Genomic DNA, 27,262 nt, shown 5'->3' on the forward strand with positions numbered 1-27,262 from the left:
AAAAAAAAAGCCCACAGATCCTGAGTATTGCCCATATTTCAACACTGATGATTATTTTATAGATAGCATGCGCTTGGCTAAGAAGCTCACAACATTGCCATCCGGAAGTATAATGGACCAACACACAAAACTTTGTGTAACCTTGAACGTTTAGTCTGGTTAATACAGTTTAGTGAGAATTACTCATAAACGCGGATGGCAAAAAAACAATGACAAAGACCCAAGTGACATCAACTTCATTCTATCTATAGATAGTATGCAGATGACGTCACTCAGGCCTTTGTTATTGTTTTTGCCATCCGCGTTTGTGAGTTGTTCTCACTAAACTGTATTAACCAGACTATAAAAGTTCATGGTTACACAGTGTTTGTGTGTTTGTCCGTTATACTTCCGGATGGCACTGTTGTGAACTCCTTGGCCAAGCGCATTCTATCTATAAGAAAGACCTGAGTGAGATTAACTCCATAATATCGATAGATAGTTCGAAGATGACGTCACTCAGGTCTTTGTTATTGTTTTTTGCCATCCGCGTTTAAGAGAAATGCTCACTGAACTGTATTAACCCGACTATAAACGTGCATGGATACACACAGTTTTGTGTGTTGGTCCGTTATACTTCCGGATGGCAATGTTATCAGTTTCTTAGCCAATATACTATCTATAAATGCATAGTGTGATGTATTGCGATGCTGCAATTCCTTCATCAGTGTGTCAAATTGGATTCAGTAGTCTGATGTCACGCCGCCCGGCAACGGCGGCCATCTTGGTTTTAAACAAAGAAAATCATTTCTTCTTATGCTTCATGCTGGCTAGAACTTTTCATATGCCTTGTGATCAGAATGTGTAAAAGTCAAAACATGATCAAATTTATGTTGTTGTTTTTTTCCCTCTGGAAACCCTTTATGCTCGCCGGAGAAATATTTCATACTGGCGTCCGCCATTGTTCCGTAAATTTAGAGCCAGTGTTACTTAGTTACCATGCGTCAATAGGAAGGAAGTGACGTTACGACTGTTGAAGAGTGTCAAAATAGTGTGAAGTAAATAGTCAGGGGAAGGAACGGGGTAAATGGCAGGAAATATTGTGATTGGATAATGCTTTGTAACGCTTGAACCATAAAATAAAACGAGTCATAGACAATTCCGGATAAAGGGAGACAACACATTATAAAAATACAGGAGTATAGAATTACTAAGTTATCCACCCTGATTATTATCGAAGGTACTTTTCCTCTCTCTCTCTCTCTCTCTCTCTCTCTCTCTCTCTCTCTCTCTCTCTCTCTCTCTCTCTCTCTCTCTCTCTCTCTCTCTCTCTCTCTCTCTTTCTCTCTCTCTCTCACTCTGTGTGTGCGTGTGTTTGTGTGTGTGTGTGTATTCGTGTGTGTATGTGTGTGTCCGTGCGTGCGTGTGGGTACTTCTATGTGTGGGTATCCGTGTGATGTGAGCAATATTATATACATATTACTCATCGGTGTTACTGCCAATTGGATTCAGTAGTCTGATGTCACGTCGCCCGGCAACGGCGGCCATCTTGGTTCTAATCAAAGAAAGTCATTACTTTGTATTCTTTATGCTGGCTAGAACTTTTCAAATGCCTTTTGATCAGAATGTGTAAAAGTCAAAACATGATCAAATTTATGGGGTTTTTTCCTCTGGAAACGCTTTTATGCTCGCCGGAGAAATATTTCATACGGGCGTCCGCCATTGTTCCGATAGTTTAGAGCCAGTGTTACTAAGTTACCATGCGTCATTAGGAAGGTAGTGACGTTACGACTGTTGAAGAGTATTCATTCTGATTATAAGGAAGCAATACGCTTCAACAGTCGTGACGTCAGTTCCCTCGTAATGACGCATGGTAACTTAGTAACTGGTTCTAAACAATCGGAGCAATGTCGGATGGCCCTTATGAAATATTTCTCCGACGAGCATAAAAGTGTATCCAGAGGAGAAAATTAAAATAAATATGATCATGTTTTAACTTTTTTACATTCTGATCACAAGACATATAAAAAGTTCTACCCAGCATGAAGAATAAAAAGTACCGATTTTCTTTGTTTAGAACCACGATGGCCGCCGTTGCTGGGCGATGTGACATCAGACTACTGAATCCAATTGCTTGTAAATAAAAAGAGAATTTAAAAAGTATCAAGATCAGATCAAGATCAAGAAAATCTTGATAAAAACTTTAAAAATATAATTCCCTTTATTCATCCCATAGGTGAAATTTGTCTCTAGGATCTATTCAAAGAGAAGACTGGAATAACCCAGGCGTCAGCCGCAGTGCAGCGCCACAGATTGAGCTAGGGCGAGGTGAATTGCTCAAGGCCACACAGTGCAGCGGCGGGTGATCGAACTCGGTACCTTTCGGGTACGTAGCAAAGACCGTAGCGCTGAACTACGCAGCCCCTAAAAATATTTAATATTTGAAAAAGTGTGTATGAATCAGTACCAGAAAAAAAGCAGAGAGAATAATACAAGGTGGAGAAAGACATCCCAAAAATTAGCCTGTCTCGACTGGGGATCGAACCTCAGACCTCCTGATTACCGGACAGATGGGCTACCATTAGACCACAGATGTTACCCGATAGCTGGGACGATTTAATGCTTATATTCTTCACACGACCACGGTTTTCCGATGTGAATCCTCGCTACATCACAAAACACAAAACATTGTACACAGGAATATTCCTATCAGTTTTATTAATAACAAGAGATGAAGTGAGTAGAAAAGTGCCAGAAGACAAAATAGAGAATAAAAAATTTTCGCGGCGGTGACGGGGGTTTGAACCCGCGATCTTATTGGTACGACAACTCCGCCTGGCTGGTGACTCTACCGTATGAGCTATCCACGATCCACAAAAAAATCGTATCAAACTCAGTTCATTACTAGAGCTCTCTCTCGTGCGGGTCCAACACACATAACAGCTTAATTACAGATTCAAGCTAGGTAGACCCATGGTAAAGCAATAAATTAATCACTACTTATGTTAAGTAAGGGTTGGGGCATGTCTGTCGTAGACCCGATGAAACACTGATATGAAATGCTCAGCGATGGACAGACAGACACCCCAAGGAAAGCGAGGCCTCCCCAAGGAGAGTTGGAGACGTACCGTAGAGAGGGACCTAAACAAAGAGAGGCTCTCTGTCCCTCGAGATGGCCTCCAAGAATAGATGCTGACAGGACCAGGTGGAGATCCCATGCATCGCCTCAAGGGCGAGCAGGCCTGGAGAGGATTGAGTGAGTGAGTATGTTTGAAAAAGACATTACTCTTCAAACATGAAATCTAGACGTGGCTTTATGCGATTACAGGACTGCCAGGGAGGACTACACTACACTTTTGCAGGGGCAGCGTGGCTCAGTGGTACGGTCTTTGCTTCGTACCCGAAAGGTAACGAGTTCGATCACCCGCCGCTGCGTTGTGTGGCCTTGAGCAAGTCACCTAGCCCTAGCTCACTTTGCGGCGCTGCACTGCGGCGGACGCCTGGGTTATTCCAGTCTTCCCTTGGAATAGACTCTAAAGACAAATTTCCCCTTGGGGATGAATAAAGTGAATTTTAAAAAAAAAAAATTACGCTAGTAGTAGTAGTATCGTTGGGCTACACTTCTATGTTCAAGGTTTCAATCCAGGTTCGGAAGTCAGCATCACATTTGTTGATGGTCTCAAATCCCCCTTCCGCTAATATAGATAGTTCGAAGATGACGTCACTTAGGTCATTGTTATTGTTTTTTTGCCATCCGCGTTTATGAGTAATGCTCACTGAACTGTATTAACCCGACTATAAACGGTCATGGATACACACAGTTTTGTGTGTTGGTCCGTTATACTTCCGGATGGCAATGTTATGAGCTTCTTTCTTAGCCAAGCGCATACTATCTATAGTGTGTGTTCACCATTTGATTTTAGGGCGCGGGCAAAAAGCCTTCTTCAGCCAACAACAACGAAACATAAATACATTACTAAAAATCCAGATGGACGTGAGAGCAGTGATCGGCAAGTAATGTATTTGTGTCTTCATGTTGTTGTTGTTGTTGTTGTTGTTGTTGTTGTTGAATAATGATGATAATGATAACAATAATAATAATAATAATAATAATAATAATAATAATAGTAATGATAATAATAATAATCCCTTTATTCATCTCCAAGGGGAAATTTGTCTTTAGGGCGGTCTATCCCAAGAGAAAACTGGAACAACCCAGGCGTCATCCGCAGTGCAGCGCCGCAAAGTGAGCTAGGACGAGGTGACAGGCTCAAGGCCACACAACGAGACGGGTAGTCGAACTCTGTGCCTTTTGGGTACGAAGCAAAGACCGTACCACTGAGCCACGCTACCCCCTTTGTTTCTGTTGCTGTTGTTGTTGTTGTTGTAGGCTGAAGAAGGGTATTGATCCCGAAACGTTCCGTGTCTTTCGTTCTTTTTTGAAGTTGTTATATTCCTTTTCGTTTATCACTCTTTACAGTCTAACAGCCTCAAGAGGCTTAGGATCATTTCGACTAAACACAAGAAATTAAGTGAGTAGGAAAGTGCTAGAAGACGATAGAGAATAAAAATTTAGCGGCGAGCCATCGTAAAGTTATAGCCTGGCACTGACCAAAAATTGACGTCAAATTGCCAGTCTTTTGCCACAAAAGAAAACAAATTGTGAGTTGTATTCAATAGTTCAACCAATGGGACCACTTGTTTCCATGAGCTCTACTAACGACAACTCACTAGACGCTGCACAAACCTAAAAAATGACGTCAAACTGCCAGTCTGAGAGGGTTCTTGTGTCAGGCTATAGATAGTATGCAGATGACGTCACTCAGGCCTTTGTTATTGTTTTTGCCATCCGCGTTTGTGAGTTGTTCTCACTAAACTGTATTAACAAGACTATAAAAGTTCATGGTTACACAGAGTGTGTGTGTGTGTGTTGGTCCGTTATACTTCCGAATGGCAATGTTGTGAACTCCTTGGCCAAGCGCATTCTATCTATAACCAACACACAAACTCTGTGTAACCATGAACTTTTATAGTCTGGTTAATACAGTTTAGTGAGAACAACTCACAAACGCGGATGGAAAAAACAATAACAAAGGCCTGAGTGACGTCATCTGCATACTATCTATATTATGTTAATGATGGCTACGCTCGAACCCGCGACCTTACTGGTACGACAACTCCGCCTGGCCGGAAAAAGCGTGACTCTACTGTATGAGCTATTCACCTCTCCAAATAATATCATTATTTCGACTGTAGCCGAAAGGACTCTGCTGACCCGATGACCTCTTCGCCAAACAAGCAGCTTCGAATTGCGTCGTGGACCGTTCGCACCATGTAATTAAGCAGGAAAAAGCTCTCAAGTTGTAACATGGAGAAGAATTAAAGAAGCTGATAGACAGAGAAGTGATAAGACATGGAGCGAGATAAAAAAAAAAAGAAAAGAGAAGGGTGGAAACTGTTTGTCTGTGGCCTATACCCGGACCTAGGGTGAAAAAGGCAATGATGAGGTTGATGATGATGATGATGATGATGATGATGATGATGATGATGATGATGATGATGATGATGATGATGATGATGATGTGGGATCACGACCCTTGATAGAACTTCCAAGTATGTCTTTGGTCTTGTGATCCGTCTAGAGCGGTGAGGGCTGCCTGGAGCCTGGGGTCGTAAAAATACAAACAAATAGGTGAAAATTGAAAGGTTTCGGATGGGAGTGGTACTGTACTGATAATGGACGTTTCGGGTATAAACCCATCGTATACTAACGAAATTGTGAAAATGAAAGGCGGCTCTAGATAGGAGAAGTACAGACACTGGACGTTTCGGGAGAGAAACTCTTCGTCAGTAAATTATTAAAGAACGGAACCTTGAAAAAACAAATACAAGAAAATGTAGTGTGAATTGTAGCGTCTGTATTCCTGGGTGGTTGGAACATGAATCCTGAGGGTTGAACTTTTGTATAGCGCAATATCCACTAAACGTGCTCAAAGCGCTTTACAAAGGGTCCTTGACTAACAGCAACACGAAACATGCAGAACGAGACATGACGCCTGATAGACGATATTATTACATTTTTTTCCGACAGACAACGCTGTTAACGGCCACGTATTCATTTTATACCTGAGTACGGTGAGAGAATGTGAGTAAAGAGCCTTTTCCAAGGACTCAACTATGCGCCGAGCGAAGCTCGAACCCAGGACCTTCCGATCCGAAAGCGAGTGTCATACCACTAGACCACATAGCCGCATCAGGGTGTCATGTTTGGGAGTTTTGCCAAGATGAGAGTCATTTAAATCGATCGATATTTGAAGGACGAGTTTTCTGGCCAAATGTTTAAATACTCGTCTTTTCAGAGTACAGGGAAGGTAACTGACTAGTTCTCATCATTATAAATCAGACTTATTTCTGATTCCACCAAAGGCTCACGACTCGGGATAGGATGTCCAAGAATGCCTTAGGTCCCGAGACCAGTCTATGCGGCTATGTGGTCTAGTGGTATGACATTCGCTTTCGAATCGGAAGGTCCTGGGTTCGAGCCTCGCTCGGCGCATAGTTGAGCCCTTGGAAAAGAGTATTTACTCACATTCTCTCACCGTACTCACGTGTAAAATGAGTCCCAGGCCGTTAACAGCGTTGTCTCTGTCCGAAAAAATTGTAAATATCGCCTAACAGGCGTCATGTCTCGTCCTATATGTTAAGTGTTGCTGTTGGCCAGAGACCCCTTGAAAAGCGCTTTAAGCACGTTTAGTGGATATTGCTCTATATAAAAGCTTAACTATGTCTAGAGAAAATAGCAGTCCCATCCATTTATTCTGGTATCATGTCAGAATGAACTAGATTTTTTTTTAATTTAACGACAAAATCATCAACATAAGGAATAAGTTATTTTCTAAATGTAAAAGAACAAAATTCCCTCTCCTCTGTGAATGCATAATGAAATATATTATATTGTAAGTCAAATAGAATAAAATTTCAGCTTAAAATTCGATTTTAAACATTAGGTTTACCACGGCAAAACACCGATTTGATGAAATGCAGTGGCGTGTCATGCTTACAGTATAAGGTGGTGCCAGAATCAGAAGAAAATGGCTTACACATGCTATATTTGTAAATACAAATGAAAGGAAAAAAACTTAATCAAAAGACTTACTCATGTTAGACTTACTTATATAAGAGGCGGTATATACCATTTCTACGTTTTATTATTTTTTAAAATGCTGTAATCCATTTTTAAAAGATGGATGCGGTGCAAGGCACCAAATCAACCAATATAGCCACGCCCCTGATGAGATGTGTTTGTCACATATTATGAGAAATCGATCGGATAGATAAATAGATATTTGTAGACATGTCCGTTGTCATTGTTATGTTATTCATTCCCTGTGTGATCGATTTAGCACAGTGTCCGAAGGCGAAGCGTTATCGCCTCCATTCTGTGTCAATCGGGAACGTCCTCAACCAATAAATCATGGGGGACAGAGGAAGGTTCGATCGGTCGCCTTTTCATTATAGATTGTTATCGAACATTCCGGGGACATAACTCATGTTGTACACTGGCTTAACACTTTTTTAATATAATATTTATCAAGAAATGTTTTAATTTGAATATCGCTAAAATGACACAAATAGATAATACGAATAATAACAAACATAACGATTAAAAAAACATCAACAAAGAAATACACACAAAAAAAAACTTTTAAAAAACAACAACAAAACACACACACACCTACAATTGTTCCCCCCCCCCCCCCCCCCCCCCCCCCCCCCAAAAAAAAAAAAGTAAAAATTGAGATTTTTTTTTTTCAGTTTTCGATGAGTTAAGATGAATTCCCAGGTTTTACAAGTTATAGGTCTTTTTAATTCCTCGATATTTGAAGTCAATTTTTTTGAGGGCCGAAATGGGGGAAATATTGTTTCGTCAAAGTGGAGCAGTTTTAGGCCGTTGTTTATGGTAGCGGAGCCTTTGGTTAGAAAGATTGCGGAATGAAGCTAAAATAAAATACAAATTGAGGTCTTTTGTTGTACTAATGAATAATATTGAAAAATTTAACTACTGTTTTGTCATTTGATTTCAAACAAAAGAAAATGTGAAAGGAATTAAGGCTATCTGGTCTTGGGGTTGGTATGACATTCGCCTTTCCAAGATTTAACTATATAGAGGACTTTAAAAATATCTTTGTCGTCTATCTGGAATTTAGTAATGTATTTATGTCTTTGTTGTTTTGGGGTTTGTTTTTTTTTTCTGTTGTTGGCTGAAGAAGGGTTTCGAGCCCGAAACGTTGCGTGTCTGGTATTTTGTTCTTTTTTGAAGCTGTTATATTCCTTTTTGTTCGGGAGAAAAATAAAGTGAGTAGATATGACTCATATATTTTTTTGTGTTGTTCCCTTATATAGATAGTTCGAAGATGACGTCACTCATGGGTTTTGTTATTGTTTTTTTTTTTTTGCCATCCGCGTTTATGAGTAATACTCACTGAACTGTATTAACCTGACTATAAACGTTCATGGATACACACAGTTTTGTGTGTTGGTCCCTTATACTTCCGGATGACAATGTTGTGAGCTTCTCAGCCAAGCGCATACTATCTATATGAGTCACTTCTACTCACTTTTATTATTCTCTCCATTTTACTGGCTCATTTAGACACCTCTAGCTTTGGTTTTTGTTTATTACTTTTTACAGTTCCACAGCTTCTAGCAGCCTAGTATAGTATCACAGTTAACTTCCGTAGCGTGGAAAAAGTCGTATTAAAATATTTGGCCAGAAAATTCGTCATTCAAATATGGACAGATTTAACTGACACTCATCCTGGCAAAACCTCTCCAACCTGGGACTTCGCGTCATTTCGACAACTGTTTGTTTTTTTTTTGTGCGGCTATGTGGTCTAGTGGTATGACACTCGCTTTCGAATCGGAAGGTCCTGGATTCGAGCCTCGCGCTCGGCGCATAGTTGAGTCCTTGGAAAAGGCTCTTTACTCACATTCTCTCACCGTACTCAGGTGTAAAATGAGTACCTGGCCGTTAACAGAGGTGTCTTTGTCGGAAAAATTGTAATATCACCTAACAGGCGGCATGTCCGGTCCTACATGTTAAATGTTGCTGTTGACCAGGGACCCCTTGTAAAGCGCTTTGGGCACATTTAGTGGATATTGCGCTATATAAAGCTCAATTTTTTATAATATATCGCATTGTTTCAGGACTATTAATCCAGACTTGCATTCCATTCCAATTAGATTTTTCTTGCTTAATGTTGATAAGGGCCACATACTTAAACACCTGTTATCTCATTTATATACGTTATAATTATTAAGCTATCGGATCCCCCCCCCCCCCCCCAAGCCCTCCACTTCCCCAATCCTAAAAACGCTTAGGTCATGGTAATAAAATCGCAGATAAGCAATATTACCTGATTTCATAATCAACTATTCCCCATATTTAGATTTGTGACCCATCGTCTCAAAACGGTATTATGTCGGAACGAACCAGATGCTTAAAAGTTTAATGTTAAACTGGTCAAAAATATTAATTGTTGGAATTCGCACCCTAAAATATGGTGTCCATTCTCCTCAATAACATACAAACTCAACACAAGTCTGATATTTCTGGCTATAAATTCAATTTTCAACATCTTAACCATCCCGACTTAATACCGTTTTGAGGCGAAGGTCACATTTAGATTTTACTTGGGGAATATCCTGTGGGATTTGAGGTCACAGCAGTGGCGTAGCATGATTACAGGTAGTGCCAGAAGGAAATGACTAAAAACATGCTTTATTTCTAAATACAAAAGAAAGAAAAACATTTTTTTAAAGACGTAATCAAATAAGTAAGAGGCGGTATTTAACATTCCTCAGTCTTATTTTCTTTTTGTTTTTGTTTGTTTATTTGTTTGTTCGTATTTTGTTTGGGATTTGTTTTGTTGGGGTTTTTTTTTTTTTTTGGGGGGGGGGGGGGGGGGGGTTGGGTTTATTCGTTGCGTTTTTTGTTTTGTTTTTTTTTTTTTTGTTTGTTTTGGGGGGGGGGTTATTGGGGGGGGGGGGGTTGCTTTTTTGTTTTCTTTGTTTTTGGACGTGTTTTTGTTTGTTTTGTTTTGTTTTGTTTGGGGGAAGGGGTGGGGGGTTGTTGTTGTGTTTGGGGGGGGTTTTTTGGTAGTTTTTTTGTTTGTCTTTTGTTTGTCCTTGTTTTATTGGGGGAGGGGGGGGGGGGGGGCGTTTTGTGGGTTTTGTGTGTTTGTGTTTTTTTTAATGTTTTTTGTTTTGTTTTTGTGTATTTCTTTGTTGATGTTATTTTTTTAAATTGTTATCTATCTTTTTATTCGTATTATCAATTTGTGAATTTATCCCAATGAAACCAGTAACTATAATCGCATTAGTATCATCTCACCCATTCCCCGACATCGAGTACGATGCGAATACACAGCACCCTTTGTTTGACTTTCACATCACACCTAGATAGATACTCTAATCCTATTTGCATAGTAATGTAAACCTACACATCTCTTTATATTATTACATTACTATTGATGCTGTTGTTGTTAAGTCATTTGGTGTGGTGTAAACGGTCTCATTACAACCCATTCTGACAATCCTATCTCATCGAATATTAAACATTAGCGAGGCAGTGACGTTGTGATCAAGTTATATTATGCTATTTGATTGAATTTTCCCGGGTTCAAAACTCCATTGAAAGCGCATATGATAATGGAATTGTTTTACATGATTTCCAGTTTTTAAATTGGACATTTTTTTACACTCAAATTTAGACGTCGTATGAGTTGGTCCATTATCCGGAGATTAAAATTGTAGAACGCTTAGAGCATGGTGCTCATCGGTGATAAGCATTATATAAATGCAACCTTTATATATATATATATATATATATATATATATATATATATATATATATATATATATATATATATATATATATACATACATACATAACGAATACTTTCACAGACATTTATGTGATTATGAGCCTTCTCTATTGTCCCTTCCAAAAAAAAAGAAAAACATGATCAATTGTATTTATCAGATAAAAGTTTGTTTTGATTTGTTTTTTTTCTTTAAAATTGAGCTTATATATAGCGCAATATCCACTAAACATGCTCAAAGCGCTTTACAAGGGGTCGTGACCAACAGAAACACGTAACTTGTAGGACGAAACATGACGCCTGTTAGGCGGTATTACCATTTTTTCCGACATAGACGATGCTGTTAACAGCTAGGTACTCATTTCACACCTGAGTACGGTGAGAGATTGTGAGTAAAGAGCCTTTTCCAAGGACTCAACTATGCGCCGAGAAAGGCTCGAACCCAGGACCTTCCGATCCGAAAGAGAGTGTCATACTACTAGACCACATAGCCGCACATAGACTCAACCATCAACGACGGGTTACAGTAGAGGCCTCGCCTCGTCTTTGAGGTTTGTCAGTGTTCGGATGAATGACAATAAACCTACTCACTTTTATGTGTGTCTTCGGTTTTGCATCCTTGGGCAAAACACGGCAAAACATAATCATAAAGTCTTCAGCTGAAATTAGGTGTGACTGAGTTCAAAACAATAGTCATTATAATTAAAGAAATCTAAAAACAAAATCAAGTCTGAATTTCGACTTGCATGGCACAACCAGTTGGAGAATGGAGGATGTTGCATTGCGAAGGCCCATGCTAAGTAATTTATAATAATAATTGAGCTTTTATATAGCGCATTACCCACTCAATGTGCTCAAATCGCTTTATAAGGGGTCCTTGGTCCACAGCAACATTTAACATAATATAGGACCGGACATGAAGCCTGTTAGGCGATATTACAATTTTTCGGACAGAGATAACACTGTTAACGGCCAGGTGCTCATTTTACACCTGTGTACGGAGAGAGAATGTGAGTAAAGAGCCTTTTCCAAGGACTCAACTATGCGCCGATCGAGGCTCGAACCCAGGACCTCCCGATCCAAAAAGCGAGTGTCATACAACAAGACCACATAGCCGCACGATTAAATGGGCGTATACTGTACACGATATCTAAACGAACTGACCCAAACTTTATTACTACAAGGCAAGGGGGGGGAGGGACAACGACAACTCTTGAAGAATCCTTTGTAGACTTTAATGGCTTTCGTGTCTCATATAAAGATCTTGAGATAGCGCCCAAGTTTGGAATCGTAGCATTGTGGACATAAAAGAGAGAGGGGGGAGTGGGGTGGGGTGTGTGTGTGGGGGGGGGGGGGGGGGGGGGCTGACAAAGTCACAGAGAGTTCTTTCCCTTCCCCACTGTGATGGATTTGGTATCGCTTCGTTCAATAATTAACGTGTCAGATTTATTTTTCTTTCCTCTGCGTGATCTTACAAGAATAAATCGGCGGTACGTTTATTAATAATTTAGTGAAGACAGATTGGCTTAGTGCCTCCTCATTTGGGGCTGTTCCTGGTATATCAACAACACCTGACAAGTTTAAAGGTTGTTTTTTTTAAAGTGTGGAAAGTAATAATATTTTATAGTGGTTAGTATTGATTGTCTATTATGTACAACCATGTTAATTTGCATATCGTTTCTTTTTCCCTAGTGTTATAAAAATGAGTATCAAACACGAACCTACTTACAAGTCTGTGTGATAAAGAATAAAGACATAAGGTTTTGGTTCATTGTTGGTGTTATAATATATAGGGATAAGAGTGTTTGATTACACCAATATTAAATATTCCAATACCCATATTATAATATTGATAGGTTATACGGCTAGTCATATATTAAGCACGCCTTCGCTTTTTGTTTTATATTTTGTGTGGTTGGTTATCGTGGTATCTATATATTATAATACAAGGATCATAATATTATTATGATATAGACTAGACCTAGTTTGAAGGAAAATTATATGGAGCATAAATTCTAACTTGAATGTGTTTTGTTAATGTGCTATCTCTTCAATTATCTAGAAGGTAAGTTTTGTGTACTGAATATTTTCAAATTATGTTATGGACGCATTTTATAGAATTTGTATAATAATCAATTTTTTTTTCTCAACGTATTTGACCTTCTCTTCTCTTCGTTTTGTTTTTTTGTTGTTTTTTTTTTTTTTTTGGTTGGATTTTTGGGGATTTTTTTTTTTTGGGGGGGGGGGGTTGTTTGTTTTTTTTCTTTGTTTTTTTTTTTTTTTTGTTTTTTTTTGGGGGGGGGGGGGTTTTGGGTTTTTGTTTTTTTTTTGGTTTTTTTTGGTTTTTGTGTTTTGTTTTGTTTTGTTTTTTGGACCAGTTGACTGCCGAATTCTCCAAAAACTCATATTTGAAAATTTGTTTAGAAAACTCGTCCTCCAAATATCGATCGAATTAATTGACCCTCATCTTGGCAAAAACTATTAAACCTGGGACTTAGCGACGGCTGCTTGCTTATATCAAATTCCCACCAGCGCCTAATATTATTTAATAAGCAGATAAATTATAAAATTTATATGCGCCAATCTCTATCTCATGTGTTCAGTGGTGCTTTACAAGATATAGATTGACACTAGAATTTTAAGAAAATTAAATGTTACAATTTTAAGAAAATTAAATGTTACAATTTTAAGAAAATTAAATGTTACAATTTTAAGAAGATTAAATGTTACAATTTTAAGAAAATTAAATGTAATAATGTTACTTGCAGGAATGGAATAATAATTTTAATAATAATAATAATAATGATAATAATAATAATAATAATAATCATCATCATCATCATCATCATCATCATCATCATCATATTTATATAGAACAAACGTATTCTTTCATTTCTTTGTGTTTATTAAACTCGTTATGTTTTTATCGTGCAATAACACATAGATACTCGCAAGATCGTTGTGTTATTGGGCACGATAAAAATAACTCGTTTTAAAAATACAAAGAATCGTATAATGTCGAACGATTTGCGTATATAAAACCGGGATTAGTTACAACCGCAGAGACTGACAGATATTATCCCCAAGAACTTTGTTTCATTTGATATTCAAAAACAGAGATTTGTTTCATTTGATATTCAAAAAACAGACAGAAATCGGCCACGTACAAGCCACTCGATTCCTTTGGTCTGTGCAAAGTCAATGATATTTGATATGTTTGATAATGTTCATTCAATAACAAACAGAAATATTGATTATTGATAAGAGAGAATTTAGTATTCTGTCGGGAAAATAAATGTAAGTAAACTCGCCTAACAGGTGTCATGTCTCGTTCTATTACGTATTACGTGTTGCTGTTGATCAGGGACCTTTTGTAAAACGCTTTGGGCACATTTAGTAGATTTTGCGCTATATAAATGCTCATGATTTTTGTTTGTTATTTGCTGTTTGTTTTGTTTTGTATTTTTTTTTTGTTGTTGTTGTTTTTTGGGGGGTTTTTTTCGGGGGGGGGGGGGGTGGGTTTTTGCTTTTTTTTTTTGTTTTTTGTTTTTTGTTTTATGTTTCTGGTTGGTTTTTTTTTTGGGGGGGGGAGGTATCGTTTTTTTATGGGGGGGGGGGGGGGGGCTGAAGAGACCGTTTCGTGTTTGGTATTTTGTTCTCGTTTGAAGCGTAAAATTCATGTTTGTTTATTACTTTTTACAGTCCACAGCCTCTAGCAGCCTAGTATCACTTTGTCTCTTAGCTAAAACAGTCTTCATGTAATCCGTATGTACCTACATGTAAATTATACGTAAATTGTTTTATAGAGAGAATGAAGTTGACGTCACTCGGGTGCTTGTTATTGTTGTTTTTTGTTTTGTTTTGTTTTTTTTTGGGGGGGGGGGGGGGTTGCCATCCACGTTTACTTAACTGTATTATCCAGACTATAATATAAGTTCATGGTTGCACATATTTTTCTGTGTTGGTCCGTTATACTTCCGGATGGCAATGTTGTGCGCTTCTTAACCAAGCGCATACTATCTATAAACACATTTTCAGATCTGTATCTTACACCAGTGCGTGCTCCTTAATTGGATTCGATAGTTTGATGTCACATTCGCCTAGCAACCAGCAGCTTGGTTCTAAACAAAGAAAATCACTACTTTTTATTCTTCATGCTGGCTAGAACTTTTAATATGTCATGTGATCAGAATGTATAAAACTCAAAACATGATCAGATTTATACTGTTTTTCTCCTCTGGATACACTTTTCTGCTCTTCGGAGAAGTATTTCATAAGGGCTTCCGCCATTGTTCCGATAGTTTATAACCAGTTGCTTATTTTCTATGCGTTATTACGAGGCAAGTGACGTCACGACTGTTGAACCCTATTTGTCACTTTCAATCTAGATATCTAAAAATGACTTCAGCCTCGGTTTCGGTTTCGTGTTCGAAAACGCTTTGAAAATGAAAGTAGGGAGTGGTAAATTTGAAGATGAAAAAAAACACTAGAGAGAGAGTGCAGTGAGTTGGTCACGCCACATTAAAACGTGAAACGGAAGACAAGGTTTAGGTGGGAGTCTGCGATTTGCTCTGTCCGGCTGATTAACGTATGGTTTTTGGATAATCTATATGCAAATTATATTATAGGGAATGAGATTAGCGGAAGAGTAACGTCCCTTGATTGGACGTCACCCATAGTCTGTGACGTCACCGGCGGAAAAGTTATTAGAGAACGTAATGTGTGGTTGTGCGCATGCGTCTCTCGTCCTCGCGGAAGCCGCAAAGTGAGCTAAGGCTAGGTGACTTGCTCAAGGCCACGCACACAACGCGGCGGGTAGTCGAACTCGGTACCTTTTGGTTTTTTATATTTTTTATTATTTTTATATTTTTTATTATTTATTTTTATATTTTTTATATTATTTTTTAAATATTTTTATAACTAAAAAAAAAAAGAACTCGGTACCTTTTGGGTACGAAGCAAAGACCCATACCGCTGAGCCACGCTGCCCCATTTATTATGCGATAACTGTCAGTCTCACAAAGAAATTTGTTAATGAGTTGCAGGTACTGCTCTCTTGGTGAAAACGATAAAGGATGTGCCCTTGTGACTTAACTATATAGTATTGTGTTGGTTAAACTTCAATGTTGAAAAAGAACATAGTGGAGGGATGGGCTGGGCAGTGGATGTGTTCGTTCCCGGATTCTGTCCTTCATGCCTTCAGTTGTTTTTTTTGTTTTTTTGTGTTTTTTTTGGTTTTTTTTTTTTGTTTTTTTGTTTTTTTGTTTTTTGTTTTTTTTTTTTTTTGTTGTTTTTTTTTTTTTTTTTTTTTTTTGGGGGGGGGGGGGGGGGGTCCTGATTAAATTTAACCGAAAGCCACTGGTATTAAACACGGATTTAAATTGTTTTTATTGAAGACAACGAAAACATCGTTTCTTAAACTGAAAAAAAAACAACTAAAATTCCATATTGAGTGAATGTATTTGCTACTTAACTCACTCAATCCTAGAGATGTTTGCTACTTTTTAAAATTGAAAAAAAATGTGTTAAAATGAGCGTGTATTTAGATTGTTTTAATCAACTACCATTAACATGCAAAAACTATAAAACATTAGCTTTGATACTTTTGCCTATAATTTGTCTCAGAAAAATGTCATAAATAGGCATGGGGTAAAATTAACCCGGGTAAGCTACAGATATAGTCGGTGTTAGGGTTGTGTGAGTTAATTCAGTCCCTTGATTGGTGACGGAAACACACAGGATTAACCAGTAGATTTTTGACACCAATGAAAACATGGAATTTGTGACACATCTTCATGCGTGCTCGGACAAACATGGTTGGTTGTTTATAAACAATAACGTGATGAAATAATCGACCCCTCTCTGATCATTGTTATTGTTTTTATACCGCCAGATTGGTGACTAGTTATCACATGATTTTCAAAATCCGATTTTAACGTTTAAGTATAGATAGAATGCGCTTGGCCAAGGAGTTCACAACATTGCCATCCGGAAGTATAACGGACCAACACACAAACTCTGTGTAACCATGAACGTTTATAGTCAGGTTAATACAGTTTAGTGAGAACAACTCACAAATGCGGATGGCAAAAACAATAACAAAGACCTGAGTGACGTCATCTGCATACTATCTATACTCAGCGTTTTCTGTGTGAGTTCTCTTGATCAAGCGGTAGAACAGTGGGTATTTTACTTAGACACATATCATCGACAGTAAAACCCGTGTTGTTCGCTAAGTTTACCAACCACTGCCATTATTTACATTATGACGACTGTCCGAGAGGCGTGGTAATCTAGGCGTCTGTTGAATCTCTATGACCTTAGGTGGAGATTTCCCCTCTCGACTCAAGTGTGAATGAGCACCGACGAATATTGGCAGTGACGGATATGGTAAGAGTGCTAGTACAAAAAGGACGCGACCCCTAACGGGTGACTGGTACTGTATGAGATAGAATTACGACTCCGTATAGCTCCCTGGGGAAATTAATGAAGCATTATGAAACGTATTGAGAATGGGAAATTCATGGAAACGCGTTATAAAAGCGTTCACATTAAAAAAAAAAATACTTTAACAATACTAAGAATATCTAGATACCGGATACCATGGCTTTCAAATGATTTTATTGCCTTGCTAAACCAATCAATCACTTGTGTAAGTATGCCTGTATCCCTCGAAGCCATAAATTATATGGAATAATCTAAGATCGTGCTGGGTTTAGATGTTGAAATCGTCAGCACCATAAATGTCTCGGGTTGCTGTTATTCCAAGATTTAAACCCGCTGTATGGGGTGATCGAATGTGCTGAACGATAGGATATTAGTTAGATTTTGAGTTAATGTAAGTACGAGAGAATAACACAATTATTTATGTTTGTGTGTATATTTGTATGTATGTGTGTATGTATCTCTTCTCTCTCTCTCTCTCTCTCTCTCTCTCTCTCTCTCTCTCTCTCTCTCTCTCTCTCTCTCTCTCTCTCTCTCTCTTTATGTCTGCCTGTGCGTGTATGTGTGTGACTGTTGTATAAAGTTTTGATATTTTGTCTGTCAATCTTTTCCAATCCTTCATTTCGTTATCGTTTTGAGTTTTGTCTGAAAAATAAAAAGCATTGTATAATTAAATATTTTTTCTTCCTAAAAAAGGACAAGGAATAGGATTCAATAGCGTGATGTCACGTCCGCCCAGCAATGAGCAGTTTGGTTCTAAACAAAGAAAATCGGTACATTTTATTCTTCATACTGGCTTGAACTTTTTCACATGTCATGTGATCAGAATGTATAAAAGTCAAAACATGATCAGATTTATAATGTTTTTTTCCTCGGCATATACGTTTATGCTCGTCGGAGAAGTATTTTATAAGGGCGTCCGCCATTGTTCCGATAGTGTAGAACCAGTTACTAGGTTGCTATGCGTCATTACGAGGGAAGTGACGTCATTATCGAATGCCCACAGTAAAGTAGGAATATAAGTACTCCCGCAAGTAAAACCCGTTGCCATGGTTTCATAAATGCGCAATGTTTAGTTGACTCTGGATATTTCATTAAAACCCAATTTAGATTTAGATGTTATTTCATACCTTACTTTTTTTTGCTCGTTCTTCTTTTTCTTTGAGGCGTTTCCTTGTTGAAAACAATAACAAAGACCTGGGTGACGTCGACTTCGAACTATCTATAGATGGTGTACGCTTGGCTAAGAAGCCAATCAATTCAACGGAACTCCCTACTTGTTCCATCTGTGCAATAGATAGTATGCGCTTGGCTAAGAAGCTCACAACATTACCATCCGGAAGTACAACGGACCAACAAACAAATCTATGTATAACCTTAAACGTTTATAGATAGTATGCGCTTGGCTAAGAAGCTCATAACATTGCCATCCGGAAGTATAAAGGACCAACACACAAAACTGTGTGTATCCATGAACTTGTATAGTCGGGTTAATACAGTTCAGTGAGCATTACTCATAAACGCGGATGGCAAAAAACATCAACAATGACCTAAATGACGTCATCTTCGAACTATCTATAGATAGAATGCGCTTGGCCAAGGAGTTCACAACATTGCCATCCGGAAGTATAACGGACCAACACACAAACTCTGTGTAACCATGAACTTTTATAGTCTGGTTAATACAGTTTAGTGAGAACAACTCACAAACGCGGATGGCAAAAACAATAACAAAGGCCTGAGTGACGTCATCTTCGAACTATCTATAGATAGAATGCGCTTGGCCAAGGAGATCACAACATTGCCATCCGGAAGTATAACGGACCAACACACAAACTCTGTGTAACCATGAACTTTTATAGTCTAGTTAATACAGTTTAGTGAGAACAACTCACAAACGCGGATGGCAAAAACAATAACAAAGACCTGAGTGACGTCAACTTCGTTCTATATATAGATAGTATGCGCTTGGCTAAGAAGCTCACAACATTGCCATCCGGAAGTATAACGGACCAACACACAAAACTGTGTGTATCCATGAACGATTATAGTCAGGTTAATACAATTTAGTGAGAACTACTCATAAACGCGGATGGCAAAAAACAATAACAAAGACCTGAGTGACGCCAAATTCGTTCTATCTATAGATAGTTCGAAGATGACGTCACTCAGGCCTTTGTTATTGTTTTTGCCATCCGCGTTTATGAGTTGTTCTCACTAAACAGTATTAACCAGACTATAAAAGTTCATGTTTACACAGAGTTTGTGTGTTGGTCCGTTATACTTCCGGATGGCAATGTTGTGAACTCCTTGGCCAAGCGCATTCTATCTATAGATAGTATGCAGATGACGTCACTCATGTCTTTGTTATTGTTTTTGCCATCCGCGTTTATGAGTAATGCTCACTGAACTGTATTAACCCGACTATAAACGTTCATGGATACACACCGTTTTGTGTGTTGGTCCGTTATACTTCCGGATGGCAATGTTATGAGCTTCTTAGCCAAGCGCATACTATCTATAGATAGAATGCGCTTGGCCAAGGAGTTCACAACATTGCCATCCGGAAGTATAACGGACCAAGACACAAACTCTGTCTAACCATTAACTTTTATAGTCTGGTTAATACCGTTTAGTGAGAACAACTCACAAACGCGGATGGCAAAAGCAATAACAAAGGCCTGAGTGACGTCATCTTCGAACTATCTATACGTCCTGCTTCTGTGGTCGTTCTCCCCATCCAATTGAAGGGAACAATATGCCTTTTTATGTTGTGTGTTTGTGTGTTAGTGTGTACTATCTCGACCGAGGCTGTTGTGAGTTGTTGTCATGATGTTCCGTTTGTGATTGTGACGTCATATTCTGTTTGTCAGGGTATAGATAGTTCGAAGATGACGTCACTCATGTTTTTGTTATTGTTTTTTGCCATCCGCGTTTATGAGTACCAAAATCTAGGTATGTGTACTTGTGTACGACACAATCTACTATGTCTTGATACTACTTCCTCCTTGGCCTCCCTCTGGAGTCATTCTCCACGCAAAGCCTTTCAATTGTTGGGTGTCTTTTGATATGGTCAAAGTATGGTAGCTTCAATTTCTAATAGTTGACATGAGCTCTGGCAATCATTGAGGCATATTATTATTATACTCTCCAAGACGCAGATGTTTGAGGTCTTGGCTGTCCAAGTTCTTTTTAAGAAACCTTTAAAACTTGTTATGATATCTTTTTTTTTTAACTTGCTTGCTTCTCCTGTAATAATAAAATATAAATGAATTCCCCTTATTCATCCCATAGGGGGAATTTTTTCTCTAGGGTCTATTCCAAGGGAAGACTGGAATAACCCAGGCATCAGCCGCAGTGCAGCCACGCTACCCCCGAAGATCTGCTTAAAACCATCGGAATATAACAATGACCAAGGTCTACCCTGTACAATCATGTTGCATACAACCGTCTTTTGTCATAATAGCTTTTTTTTAAAACGTAAATCCCATTTGTCAATTGATTACAATGGCGTCTAACTCGTCAAAGAATTGTTGGTACAATGAGGGGTTAGTTAAGTATATCGAAATATGAAAAACAAAACTCTGGCTAAAATGATAAGTAAAGAGGTATTTAGTCATGTATGGCAATGCGATCCTGTCACAGACGAACATTTCGGCTTATTTATTATTTAATTTCTGATTGATTTTAACGCCAATTTTTAATTTAATATTATAACGTCGTGTGAAAAGTGTTAGTATTATGGAAACTACAAGGTTGAAACTAAATAAACTAGCTTCTCTCTCTCTCTCTCTCTCTCTCTCTCTCTCTCTCTCTCTCTCTCTCTCTCTCTCTCTCTCTCTCTCTCTCTTTCTTTCTCTCTCTCTCGATCTACCTATATATATTTGCCGATATATCTATATTTCTCTCTCCACACACACACACAAACACACGCACGCACAGACACACACACACATACACATCATCATCACCCCCATCATCATCATCATTATCATCATCAACACCATCATACACTTGTTTTTGCTTTTCAGTATATTTTTATAATTTTTTAAGCATTCATCTTCAAGCATCTGTGAAGTCCTGTGTGTTAGATTTTCAAATATATAGCAAGTGTCTAAATATCATACAATTTTTAACCTGAGCTTTTATATTAAGTAATATTCATTGAATTTACTCTAAGTGCTTTACCGGGGTTTCCAAGCCAACAGAAAATCTAAACATGACAGAAGAGACATGCAGCCTGCAAGAGCCTGGTACTCTTTTTATTCATGAGTATGGCGAGAAAATGTGAGATAAGTCTTTTACAATAACGCAACTACATTGGAATTCGAACCTAAGACCACAGATCATTCCATAACACTAGATCACAGAGTTATACTTCCGGATGGCAATATTGTGAGCTTCTTAGCCAAGTGCATACTATCTATAGTCTGGTTAATACAGTTTAGTGAGAATTACTCATAAACGCGGATGGCAAAAACCAATAACAAAGACCTGAGTGACGTCATCTTCGTTCTGTCTATAAACGTTCGAGGTTACACATTGTTTTGTATAATGGTCCGTTATACTTCCGGATGGCAATTTTGTGAGCTTCTTAGCCAAGCGCATACTATCTATATTTCCCCATAGGGATTAATGAAGGGAATATATTTTCATTTCTTTTAAACACATTGATAAATAATTATACTTTCCATTTTATACACACCAGTCCTCGACACATCCCCCCCCCCCCCCCCCCACCCTATAGATAGTATGCGCTTGGCTAAGAAGCTCACATCATTGCCACCCGGAAGTATAACGGACCAACACACAAAATTATGTGTAACCTTGAACGTTTATAGTCTGGTTAATACAGTTTAGTTAGAATTACTTATAAACACGGATGGCAAAAAACAATAACAAAGACTCGATTGACGTCAACTTCGTTCTATCTATAGTTAAACGTTTATACTGTGACCGAGAAAATCGTGTTGTAACTAGTCACCCATCTGGCGGTATAAAAACAATAATAATAATCAGAGAGAGAGAGGTCGATTATTTCATTCAACAACAGACGCATGCGCACAACCAACATTACGTTCTCTCTCTAATAACTTTTCCGCCGGTGACGTCACAGACTATGGGTGACGTCCAATCAAGGGACGCTACTCTTCCGCTAATCTCATTCCCTATAATATTTGCATATCTCATCTCATGTAGTTCCATATCTGAAGCAGACGTCGGAGGTCATCTTCCGCCAAGCTGATCTATCTCTTGCCAATTCTATTAAAGTAGCGCCACCTTTCTCAGCTTCATCTGTCCAAGTTCTTATCCCTTTCAAATACGTTATTCTTTGTCTTCCTCTTATTCTTTTTCCATTCATCTTTCCAGTCAAGGCGAGTATTTCCAAACCAGGGTGGCGGATAATGTGTCCTAAAAATTCCATTTGGCGTTTGATGATTTTTGTTATCAGTGATCTTTTTCTGTTTGCCATTTCTAAAATTTCTTCATTTCTTTTCCTTTCCATCCATGACACCCTCATCATTCTTCTGTAAAACCACATTTCCACTACATTTGCATATAGATTATCCAAAAACCACACGTTAATCAGCCGGACAGAGCAAATCGCAGACTCGAACGTAAACCTTGTCCTCCGTTTCACGTTTTTAATGTGGCGTGACCAACTCGCTGCACGCTCTCTCTAGTGTTTTTTTCATCTTCAAATTTACCACTCCGCATATCTGCGGTGTAATAAAATCATGCCATTTAATCAGTTCACGGTCGTATTCTAGAAAAACATGTATTTAAACATTTGCCATAAAAAAGCCGTCCTTTAAATATCTATATATATTTAAATGACCTCATCTTGGCAAAAACTCTCAAACCTGGGTCTTCGCAAAGTCCCGAGTTTAAGCATTTTTGCCTAGATGGGGGATCATTTCAATCGATCGATTTTTGAAGGACGAGTTTTCTGGCCAAATTTTTTTAATATGTGTTTTACCAGAGGTATTTGGCAGTAAACTGGTTAAAAATACAATGCGATTGCTTATATGCTTTTGTGTGTATGTTTGTGTGTATTTGCGTGTGTGTGTGTGTGTGTGTGTATGTGTGGGTGGGTGGTTAGGTGTGTGTGCGGGTGTGTGTGTGTGTGTGTGTATGTTTGTGCTTGGGGGAGAAGGAGAAGAGATGAAAGACAGAGAGGAATAGATCGTCTGGCCTTTATCAGGTAGAGAAAAGTACAGGAAAATTTTCAATTCATAACTTCTATTTCGGATACGTCCATTTTGTGATATTATTATGGTGACTTATTTCGTTTATAACGTGATGTAAAAAGTGCAGATTTTTTATTATTTTGGCCTTCGTAATTCATAAAATTATCCAGCTAGATTAACTGTAAAGTGTAAGTATGTGTATTTTTAATATCAATACTTTAATCCATATATTTTCTTTGCTACGTCTGTTGTACAATTTACGAACAAGGATGAATAAAGTGTATTATTATTATTGTTATTATTATTATTATTAGTAGTAGTAGTAGTAGTAGTAGTAGTAGTAGTAGTAGTAGTAGTAGTAGTAGTAGTAGTAGTAGTATATTATTATTATTATTATTATTATTATTATTATTATTATCATTATTATTAGTAGTAGTAGTAGTAGTAGTAGTAGTAGTAGTAGTAGGAGTAGTAGAAGTAGTAGTAGTAGTATATTATATTATATTATATTATATTATATTATATTATATTATATTATATTATATTATATTATATTATATTGTTATTATTAATATTATTATTATTATTACTACTACTACTACTACTACTACTACTACTACTACTACTACTACTACTACTACTACTACTACTACTGCTACTACTACTACTGCTACTACTACTACTACTACTACTACTGCTACTACTACTACTACTACTATTACTACTACTACTACTACTACTGCTACTACTACTACTACTACTATTACTACTACTACTACTACTACTACTACTACTACTACTACTACTACTACTACTACTACCACCACCACCACCACTACTACTACTACTACTACTACTACTACTACTACTACTACTACTACTACTACTACTACTACTACTACTACTATTATTATTATTATTATTATTAAGCTTACAAGCTTGTTTTAATTTGTTATGTGTTTGTTTTATTTTCTTTTTTCTAATTGTGTATCCTTATTTATTTATTTATTTATTTTTCGTTTCTTTAAATCAATTCTTATTCCATAACGTTATAGAAATACCATAACCTATAATATTCATATATTATTTATTCAAACACTGATGACAGCGGATTTAAAGAAAGAGACAAATTGACGTCACACAGCTCTTTGTTATTGCTTTTATACAGTCACTAAATTTTATTTTTAAAAATAGATAAATAAAATTGAGCTTTAATTAGCGCAATATCCACTAAATGTGCTCAAAGCGCTTTACATGGGGCCCCTGGTCAACAGCAACATTTAACATGCAGGACGGGACATGACGCCTGTTAGGCGATTTTACAATTTTTCGGACAAAGACAACGCTGTTTAACGGCCAGGTACTCATTTTACACCTGAGTACGGTGAGATAATGTGAGTAAAGAGCCTTTTCCAAGGACTCAACTGTGCGCCGAGCGCGAGGCTCGAACCCATGACCTTCCGATCCGAAAGCGAGTGTCATACCACTAGACCACATAGAATTAGAAACGTTTACGGTTACATTTAGTTTTGTGTGTTGATACGTTATATCTGGATGTTGTGAGTATTTAACCTAAACGCATAGCATCAAGAATGAATGAAATGTTTTGCTAGGTGGCTCAGCTTTACTGTGTTTCGTATTGTCCCAAAAGGCAAGCAATGTTAAGCGTGTTTAGTACCCGTTTGGTTGATAATGATCATTGCAAAAAAATCTGATCCCGATTTTATGTCCTAAGGTGAGGCATTTTACACATAATATTAATATTACCTTACTCGATTCAGGTGTGAATGAGTTCCTGGCTACAGGCAGTGACGGGTATTGTAAGATTGTAAGATTAAAAAACGGACGCCTAGCAGGCGACTGGCATTCTGTGAAATGGAAATATGGGAATAGATTGATTACAAATTGTGAAGCGCATTGAGCACGGTCAGTCCGTAGAAATGCGCTATATAAATTGTTCATATTTTTCTTTGTTTATATTTTTCTTATCTTATTTTAATATTAAATCTTTTTCACACTAATTAGATTTGATCTCATTCAGTTAGTCTAAATAACTAAACCTACCTCAAGTATATAGATAGTATGCGCTTAGCTAAGACGCTCACAACATTGCCATCCGGAAGTATAACGAACCAGCACACAAACCTGTGTGTAACAATGAACTTTTATCGTCCTGTTCATACAGTCTAGTAAGAATTACTTATAAACGTGGATGGCAAAAAAAACAATAACAAAGACCTGAGTGACATCATCTTCGTTCTATCTATCTTTATTTACATTCGATCTTAACCTTATGGGTGTGTCATTTATCATTCATGTTTAGTTTTGTAAATGTACTTTTCCAATATCAGCCAACAGTTTACGGTACAAACCAAATAACACAAGCGTGTCTGTTATCTCAAAGGGTGCAAACAAAGCAAATACAGATTCTTTTGCCGAAGTTCAAAGAGCACAGATAAACATTGTAATATCTATAGATAGAATGCGCTTGGCCAAGGAGTTCACAACATTGCCATCCGGAAGTATAACGGACCAACACACAAACTCTGTGTAACCATGAACTTTTATAGTCTGGTTAATACAGTTTAGTGAGAACAACTCACAAACGCGGATGGCAAAAACAATAACAAAGGCCTGAGTGACGTCATCTGCATACTATCTATTGAGCCGTAATTTGACAATAACATTTTTTTTTAATTCTAGACAGAAAATATTTCAAATATCGATTGATTAAAACGACCTTCAACTTGTCAATCAAAATGTCTGAGCCTGAGACGTCTTTATACCCTCGGAGACTTTTTAACAAATTGGGGTTCATCTTAATCCATCGAGTTTTGAAATATAGATAGTTCGAAGATGACGTCACCCAGGTCTTTGTCACTGGGTTTTTTTTTTTTGGGGGGGGGGGTTGTTTTTTTTTTGTTTTTTTTTGTTTTGTTTTTTTGCCATCCGCGTTTATGAGTAATGCTCACTGAACTGTATTAACCCGACTATAGATAGTATGCGCTTGGCTAAGAAGCTCATAACATTGCCATCCGGAAGTATAACGGACCAACACACAAAACTGTATGTATCCATGAACGTTTATAGTCAGGTTAATACAGCTCAGTGAGCATTACTCATAAACGCGGATGGCAAAAAAACAATAACAAAGACCTGAGTGACGTCATCTTCGAACTATCTATAAACGTTCATGGATACCCACAGTTTTGTGTGTTGGTTCGTTATACTTCCGGATGGCAATGTTGTGAACTTCTTAGCCAAGCGCATACTATCTATAAAATATTCTGATCAACGAGAAAAAAAACCATTTTCGATAGTAAACGGCAGTATAATTTACCACCATGTTTGTTATGCTTTACAGTGTTACGCTATTTCTCAAATGTCCTGTTATACAATGCACCCAGTGTGTTGAATTGAGAAACACGTTCACTTTTTTCTCAATATTGTTTATTACTGTGTTTGATAATCGATAATGAAACAGTTAAGATAGATACTTTGATTAGTGGATTTTTAAACCATAAATAAGTTATTTATCCATTTATTTATCTATCTTTTAAACTTTAAATTGTCATGTGGATATAACTGTTTCCATTAATTTCATGATTTTGTAGACTGGTTTGTAAATGTTGACCAGTAAAATGCATGACATCTGAAACAATGTAAAATCATAATTTATCAGAGACTAATGTGTGCTTTATTATCGTTGTTGCTTTCAAAGTTGTGTAAAACTGTCTGTGAATGATACAATACAAGCTATATGAG

General features: G+C 37.6%; 1 protein-coding gene across 6 annotated transcripts in view; it reads left to right on the top strand.

Moving 5' to 3' along the window:
• Positions 1 to 12,256: 12,256 nt before the first annotated feature.
• LOC144973693 (uncharacterized) overlaps positions 12,257 to 27,262 on the top strand; it is a 47,487-nt gene continuing 32,481 nt past the window's right edge. Inside the window, exon 1 of one of the 6 annotated variants that reach the window (XM_078916491.1) lies at positions 12,257 to 12,352. The gene's annotated coding sequence lies outside the window, so the exon portion shown is untranslated. Of the gene's footprint in view, positions 12,492 to 12,801; positions 12,928 to 17,596; positions 17,701 to 23,447; positions 23,686 to 27,262 lie in introns of those variants that run through there. The other 5 variants (XM_078916492.1, XM_078916488.1, XM_078916490.1 and 2 more) reach the window with 5 other exon arrangements.

The sequence above is a fragment of the Berghia stephanieae genome, chromosome 5 (genome assembly GCF_034508935.2).
Source record: "Berghia stephanieae isolate SIO BIC M18660-M18661 chromosome 5, UCSD_Bste_1.3, whole genome shotgun sequence".
NCBI lineage: Eukaryota > Metazoa > Mollusca > Gastropoda > Nudibranchia > Aeolidiidae > Berghia > Berghia stephanieae.